A 7,329-nucleotide genomic window follows, 5' to 3' on the forward strand; every position below is an offset into this window, starting at 1 on the left:
TCCCTTTCACAGTAAACTCCACATGTCCAAGTCCATCTCCTTGAATGATTCTTGAATCCCTTGGGTAGTAAATGAAAGCTTCAAAGGAGGCTAAGAACTCTTGGGACTCTTGCTCATAAGCGATTTCTCTCATCTCCAAAAGTGACTCAACACCCATGTTCCCAAGCAAAGTCTTGACATCTTCATAGAGGCCAATCTTCTTCAGAAAGTCCAAATCAGGGAATCTCCCTTGCTGGATCTCTATCTGCTGAAACTTAGCCAGATAATCAAGTGTTTCTGGTTCAGTTGTCTTGAACTTCTTTGATCCCTCTTCAATGGTGCCTTGGGAACCACCAGCTGAGCTGCTGGAGTCACTTTCAGTCTGTTCACTCTCAGATATCACAGCCAACTGTTTCCCCTTTTTCTTGGAGCCAGAAGCAACCACCAAAGCTCTTCCTTCAGGCCTTGTCCTTTTTGGCGCTGGATCACACTTTCCTTGCTTTGTGGTATTCTTTGCACCCTGACCTTTGTCTCTTGGCTTTGAAGTTCCTGAGACCAAACCTTTGCCTTTTGATGCAGGGCCCTTCTTCTTGGCCAAAGAGTTGGTTCTTTCAGTCATCTGCCAAGAGATTCCCAAAAATATTGTTAGTACAAGGTTAAGCCGCACAAAAGTCTTCAAAATTTTGAAAAAAAAAAAAAAAAAATTGTTGCAAGAATCGATATCAACAGCACATGGACAAGTTTCTCAAGCCAAGAATCAATCAAATAAATTCATAGCAATGCAAAAACAAGTGTGCAAAGCAGGGACTCAGCAAGAAACCAATTCATCTCTTTAAAAAGAAAATCGATTTCTTTCATGAATTACTTGCAACAATTTTCAAAATTCAAGCTCTGTTTTCCAAGAATATCTATCACCCTAGCATTTATAAAAGTAATCCCAAGGTCTAAAACAACCTATCAGAATCGATTCCACACCTTAAAGTTCAAAAATCACCATTGAAGAACATGGAAAGAGATGAGTTTTAACAGGATGAAATACCTTGGGATTAAGATGCAACGAGTTCAAAATGCAATCAGGATGATGTTAACAACTCAAAAACGAGCTCAGAGCTCTTTGAATCAACAATTTTGGTGGAGAAATGAGAGAGATATGGTGAAAACAATGGAGAGAAATGAGAGAGAGAGTTGCAAACTCGGGTTTGTAGTGAGGAAGAGAGAGTGTGGGGTAGAGTCAAGCCTTTGGACTGGTGGTCAATAGATCTATTTTGACCAGTCAAGGCTTTGACCCATCCTTTTCTCATTGACCGGCCTCCTTTCTCTCTTTTGTGCGTCCGGGAACTGTTGGGATCGAGCCGTGTGACCGTCTTGGTGTAAAACCGGAAATAATTTTGTGCGACCTGGTCATCCTCTGTCTAACCCGCACAACCATCCCGCAGCATTTGGTACTTAGGCATTCTAGCCGTTCCTCTTTTTGCTGCGACTTGGTTTCTTATGCTTCTAGGTCGCACGCCCACGCCGCAGGGTTTTGTCACTTAGGCTCCTTAGCCGTTCTCTTCATGCTGCGACCTAACCTTCCTCTTTCCAGGTCGCACGACCATCTCGGAGTGAATTGCGAATGATCGTGCGACTTAGCCTTCTTGGGTTTCAAGCCGCAGCATCAGGTCGCACAGGTTTGGACTTAGGCGTTTTGGACTCCTCCTGTTTAGTGCGGCCTGGCCTTCCTCTTTCCAGGTCGCACGACCATCTCAGAGTAGATTGCGAATGATCGTGCGACTTAGTCTCCCAGGGTTTTAGGCCGCAGCACCAGGTCGCACAGTTTTGGACTTAGAACCTTCGGCCTTCTTCTTTCTGGTGCGGCTCAGCGTCTACGCTTCTAGGTCGCACGCCCAAGCCGGAGTAAATTCCGAACCTTGCTGCGGCCTGGCTCCCTTTCTTCTGACCCGCACTCCTATCCCGCAGTAAATGGGACTTAAACATTTCTCTGGCCTTAAACACTTCTCTCAGCTCTCTCACATGCTTCTTTCCATTCATCACTAAGCTATGTCCTCCAAAGATCACCTAGTACCTGAGACCAACTCACAAAACCCATCAAAAAGTTCTAAAACATAAGAGAAAAGAGAAGAAATCAGAAGAACTATGTACAAAGATAAGCTTGGGGTGTCTCCCAAGAGCACTTTGTTTAAAGTCTCTAAGTTTGACTTTGAGAACCTGGTTAACAGGCTGGTGGATCAAGAAGAGGAACTGTTGTAGCTTCCTCTTTCCCTTGTGAAACTAAGTAATGCTTGATTCTCTGTCCATTCACCACAAATTCCTGACCATTCTTTCCTTCCAAGACAATGGCACCATAAGGCCTCACTTCAAGAACTTTGAAAGGTCCAGACCACCTAGACTTAAGCTTTCCTGGAAACAACTTAAGTCTGGAGTTGAAAAGCAAGACCAAATCCCCACACTTGAACTCTCTCTTTAAAATCTTTTGGTCATGCAGGACTTTGGTCTTCTCCTTATAGATCTTTGAGCTTTCAAAAGCCTCAAGCCTAATCTCCTCAAGTTCATGGAGTTGCATGATCCTTTTTTCTTGAGCTGTCTTGATATCAAAGTTTAGAAACTTCACAGCCCACATAGCTTTGTACTCCAACTCAACAGGAAGGTGGCAGCTCTTCCCATATAGCAGACTGAATGGTGATGTTCCAATTGGAGTTTTAAAGGCAGTCCTGTAAGCCCATAATGCATCATCTAGCCTTTTGCTCCAATCTCTTCTGCTTGAGCTAACAGTCCTCTCCAGAATGGCCTTGATCTGTCTATTGGATACTTCAACCTGGCCACTAGTTTGAGGATGATATGGAGTAGCTATCTTGTGTTTAACTACATGCTTTCTCAATAAACCTTCTAGAGTCTTGTTCACAAAATGGGATCCTCCATCAGAGATGACAACCCTTGGAACTCCAAACCTTGGAAAGATGATGTTCTTGAACAGCCTCACTACAACCTTGGAATCATTGGTAGGGGAAGCAATGGCCTCAACCCATTTGGACACATAGTCCACAGCAACAAGTATGTATTGATTTCCATAGGATGAAATGAAAGGTCCCATAAAGTCAATCCCCCAGCAATCAAAGATCTCAACCTCTAGAATGGGGTTTTGAGGCATCTCACTTCTCTTAGATATGTTCCCATGCCTCTGACAGGCATCACATGCTGCAACCACCAACTGGGCACCTTTGAACATTGTAGGCCACCAGAACCCACTTTGAAGAACCTTTGCTACAGTTTTGAATGCCCCCATGTGACCTCCAAAAGCAGAACCATGACATTCCTGCAACACAGGTTGCATCTCCTCTTCAGCAAGACACCTTCTGTATAGCTGATCCTTGTTCAGAACATAGAGGTAGGGCTCATCCCAATAGTATCTCTGGACATCTCTGAAGAACTTTTTCCTCTTGTAAGCATCCAATTCAGGAGGCTCCACCCCACATGCAAGATAGTTCACTATATCTGCAAACCAAGGCATCCTCCTTTCTTGAATGCTCTCTACTTCCTCAAAATCCAAGTATGAATGGAGCACCATCAGAGACTCTTCAGGCAAAGCATCATCTATGGGGACTTTTTCTTCAATCCTCAGCCTTGAGAGATGGTCTGCAGCACCATTCTCAATCCCCTTTTTATCAAGCACCTCCATATCAAACTCTTGGAGCAATAGAACCCATCTCAACAGCCTTGGTTTGGCATCTTTCTTGGTCATCAAGTACCTGAGGGCTGCATGATCAGTATACACAATGACCTTTGATCCCACCAGGTAGCTTCTGAACTTATCAAAGGCAAAAACTATTGCCAGCATTTCCTTTTCAGTTGTAGCATACTTCTCTTGGGCAGAGTCAAGTGTTCTACTGGCATAGTAGATCACATGCAACTTCTTGTCTTTCTTTTGTCCAAGTACTGCTCCAACAGCAAAGTCAGAAGCATCTGTCATGACCTCAAAAGGTAGGGACCAGTCTGGTGCCTGAACTATTGGTGCACTAACCAATGCCTCCTTGATCAACTTAAAGGCTTCTTCACATTCAGCATCAAAGGTGAAATCTACTTCCTTACACAACAGTCTTGTTAAGGGCCTGGCAATCCTTGAGAAGTCCTTTATGAATCTTCTATAAAACCCTGCATGACCCAGGAAGCTCCTTATCCCTTTAACAGAAGTGGGGGTTTGCAGATTTACCATCACTTCCACCTTTGCCTTATCAACCTCAATGCCCTTTTCAGAGATCTTGTGCCCAAGAACTATCCCTTCTTGCACCATGAAATGACACTTCTCCCAGTTCAGCACCAAGTTGTGTTGCTCACATCTCTCCAACACCTGTGTCAAATTAGAGAGACAATCCGAGAAGGAGGAGCCATAGACACTAAAGTCATCCATGAACACCTCAACTTTCTCTTCAATAATGTTAGAGAAAATGTGCATCATACATCTTTGAAAAGTGGCCGGTGCATTACATAAACCGAAAGGCATTCTCCTATAAGCGTAAGTGCCATAAGGGCATGTGAATGTTGTTTTCTCTTGATCTCTTGGATCTATGGGAATTTGGAAAAATCCAGAGTACCCATCGAGAAAACAAAAATAAGGATGATTAGCTAACCTTTCAAGCATTTGATCAATGAATGGTAAAGGAAAATGATCTTTTCTAGAAGCAGAATTCAATTTCCTATAGTCAATGCACATGCGATGGCCAGTTATTGTTCTTGAGCTATGAGTTCATCCTTATCGTTTTTCACCACTGTGATCCCACCTTTCTTGGGTACAACATGAACAGGAGACACCCATCTTGAGTCAGAGATTGGGTAAATTATCCCTGCCTCAAGAAGCTTTAGTATCTCCTTCTTAACCACTTCCCTAAGGTTGGGGTTAAGTCTACGTTGGTGCTCAATAGAGGACATAGATTGGTCCTCTAGGTGGATCCTATGGGTGCAGATGTCAGGAGAGATCCCTCTAATATCAGCCAAAGAATACCCTATGGCTCTCCTGAACTTTCTTATTTCATTCAGCAATGCACTCTCTTGGTCCTCTAATAGGCTATCATTGATGATGACAGGATATGTGGAGTTTAGTCCTAAGAAAGCATACCTGAGCCCTGTTGGTAGAGGTTTGAGCTCAACAGAGGGTGCAACAGCCTCATTCCAGTCCTGGTCCAAGCTGCTTTGGCTGGTGACTGATTCTTGGATTGCCAAAACCTCACTGCCATTCTGTTCCAGCTCCACAAACCTTGTCTCAGGACCCAGCTCTCTTGCATTGTCCAGATACAGCTTATACCCTTTACTTGCTTCAGCCAAGAGCCCATTGTCTCCTTGTTCTTGAGTTAGAGTAGCTTGAAGAGGATCCTCAGTGTTCAGCTCCTCAAGCAACTCATCAGCCAACTGATCCATTGTCTCTACATAGAAACATTGACCTTCAATGGTGGGCTTCTTCATCATCTCATTCACATCAAACTTGAGCTTTTCAGACCCAAGTTGAAGCTCTATTATCCCACCTCTCACATCAATAATAGCTCCTGCAGTGGCTAAGAATGGTCTGCCCAAGATAAGAGGATCTACTGGCTCTTCATCCATCTCCAGCACAACAAAATCTGTTGGAACCTCAAAACCACCTATCTTGACAGGTAGATCTTCCAACATACCAACAGGCAATCTAACTGATCTATCTGCAAGGATTAGAGAAATCCTTGAAGGTTTGAAAACTCTAAAGCCCAACTTCTTAGCTATGGAGAATGGCATCAAGCTGACTGATGCTCCTAGATCACAAAGACATCCAGAGAATAGAAGAGGTCCAATGGCACAAGGGAGTGTGAAGCTCCCTGGATCAGTTAACTTCCTTGGAATGGACTTCTTCTGAATGATAGCACTGCATTCATGACTTAGTACTACCATGCCTTGAAGCTCTTTTGTCTTGTTCAGAATTGCATCCTTCAAGAACTTCCCCATCTTTGGCATCATTAGGAATGCATCAATGAGAGGCATTGTGAGTGGTGTCTCTTTGAGTGCCTTCTCAAATACAGCTCTTGCCTTGTTCACTAGTTGCTTCTTAAATCTCCCTGGAAATGGGAGCTTGGGTTGGTATGGAGGTGGTGGCACATACTTCTTCTCTGGTTCTGGTTCCTTTGCTACCTCTTTACCCTTTTCTGACCTTGGTTTCTCAGCAACTTGATCATCCTTTAAGGCTGCCTCCCCCTCAGGTTGATCATTGTCCTCAATGATCACATTGTTGTTCTCAATACCAGGTAACTCCTTGCCACTCCTCAGTGTAATGGCCTTGGCATATTCCTTGGGGTTGGGTTCTGGTTTTCCAGGTAGGTGACCTTGGTTCCTTGAGCTTGATGCCTGGTTTTGCTTCAGTTCCTTGATTTCCTGCTGCATAGTCTGTTGACCCTGAAGTAGTTGTTGCAGAATACCAACCATATCTGTACCCATCTGTGGCTGCTGTTGAACCATTGGTGGCTGAAACTGTTGTTGAACCGGCGCCTGCTGTTGGAACTGTGGTGGACCAAACCCTGGTGGTGCCTTTGGCTGCTGTGAAGTGTAACCAGTGCCCTGAAATGGTTGCTGTTGCTGACCAAAACTCTGATTCTGACCAAATTGATTCTTGGGTTGGAATGACCCTTGAAAGTTGTGCTTGGGAACAAAGTTCTTTGGAGCTTGAGAATTGGGATAGACCTGGTCTTGTGGGTTAGCTACATTGGTGTTCCTGTAAGAGAGGTTTGGATTGGCATTACCATACTGATATCTTTGGAACCTCTGATTCCCAATGTAGTTGAGCTCCTCTTGGGTAAGACCTTCTTCACTTATGTTCTCAAAAATTTGAGAAGGTTCCTCATACTCTCCAACAAAATGCATTGGCTTCTGAGTGGTGAATTTCAGCTTGTCCAATTCACTCCTCAACTCCTTAACTTCTCTGGTGAGCCTCTGTTCTGAGCTTGAACCTTCAGACCTATTTGATCTGTCATAGTCTTCACCATAAGTGTCATTGCTCAATGCTAAGTTCTCTACTAGCTCTAAAGCAGCATGTATCTCTTTACCCAGAAAGTTCCCATTGGAAGCAGTATCCAGCTGGTTTCTAATCTTGGGAAGAGCTCCCCTATACAGTGTGCTGAGAAGAGAAGCCTCACTAAACCCAAAGTGTGGGCATTGGTTTGTGTAGCTCCTGAATCTCTCATATGCTTCACCAAAACTTTCATTGCTTTGCTGAGTGAAGCTAGAGATTTGGTTCCTTAGTTTTGCAGTTCTTGAGGTAGAGAAGAACTTAGATAAGAAGGCTTGCTTGCATTGCTCCCAGGTTTGAATGGAGCCTCTTGGAATATCTCTCCCATGATG

General features: G+C 44.0%; 1 non-coding gene across 1 annotated transcript; it reads left to right on the top strand.

Moving 5' to 3' along the window:
* The first annotated feature begins 7,126 nt into the window (after nucleotides 1–7,126).
* Nucleotides 7,127–7,233, top strand: LOC112082982. Its single transcript, XR_002897445.1, has one exon. It is a non-coding gene; the product is annotated as a small nucleolar RNA R71 (small nucleolar RNA).
* The last annotated feature ends 96 nt before the right edge of the window (nucleotides 7,234–7,329 follow it).

This window comes from Eutrema salsugineum, unplaced genomic scaffold, assembly GCF_000478725.1.
Source record: "Eutrema salsugineum unplaced genomic scaffold, Eutsalg1_0 scaffold_92, whole genome shotgun sequence".
In the NCBI taxonomy this organism is placed as follows: domain Eukaryota; kingdom Viridiplantae; phylum Streptophyta; class Magnoliopsida; order Brassicales; family Brassicaceae; genus Eutrema; species Eutrema salsugineum.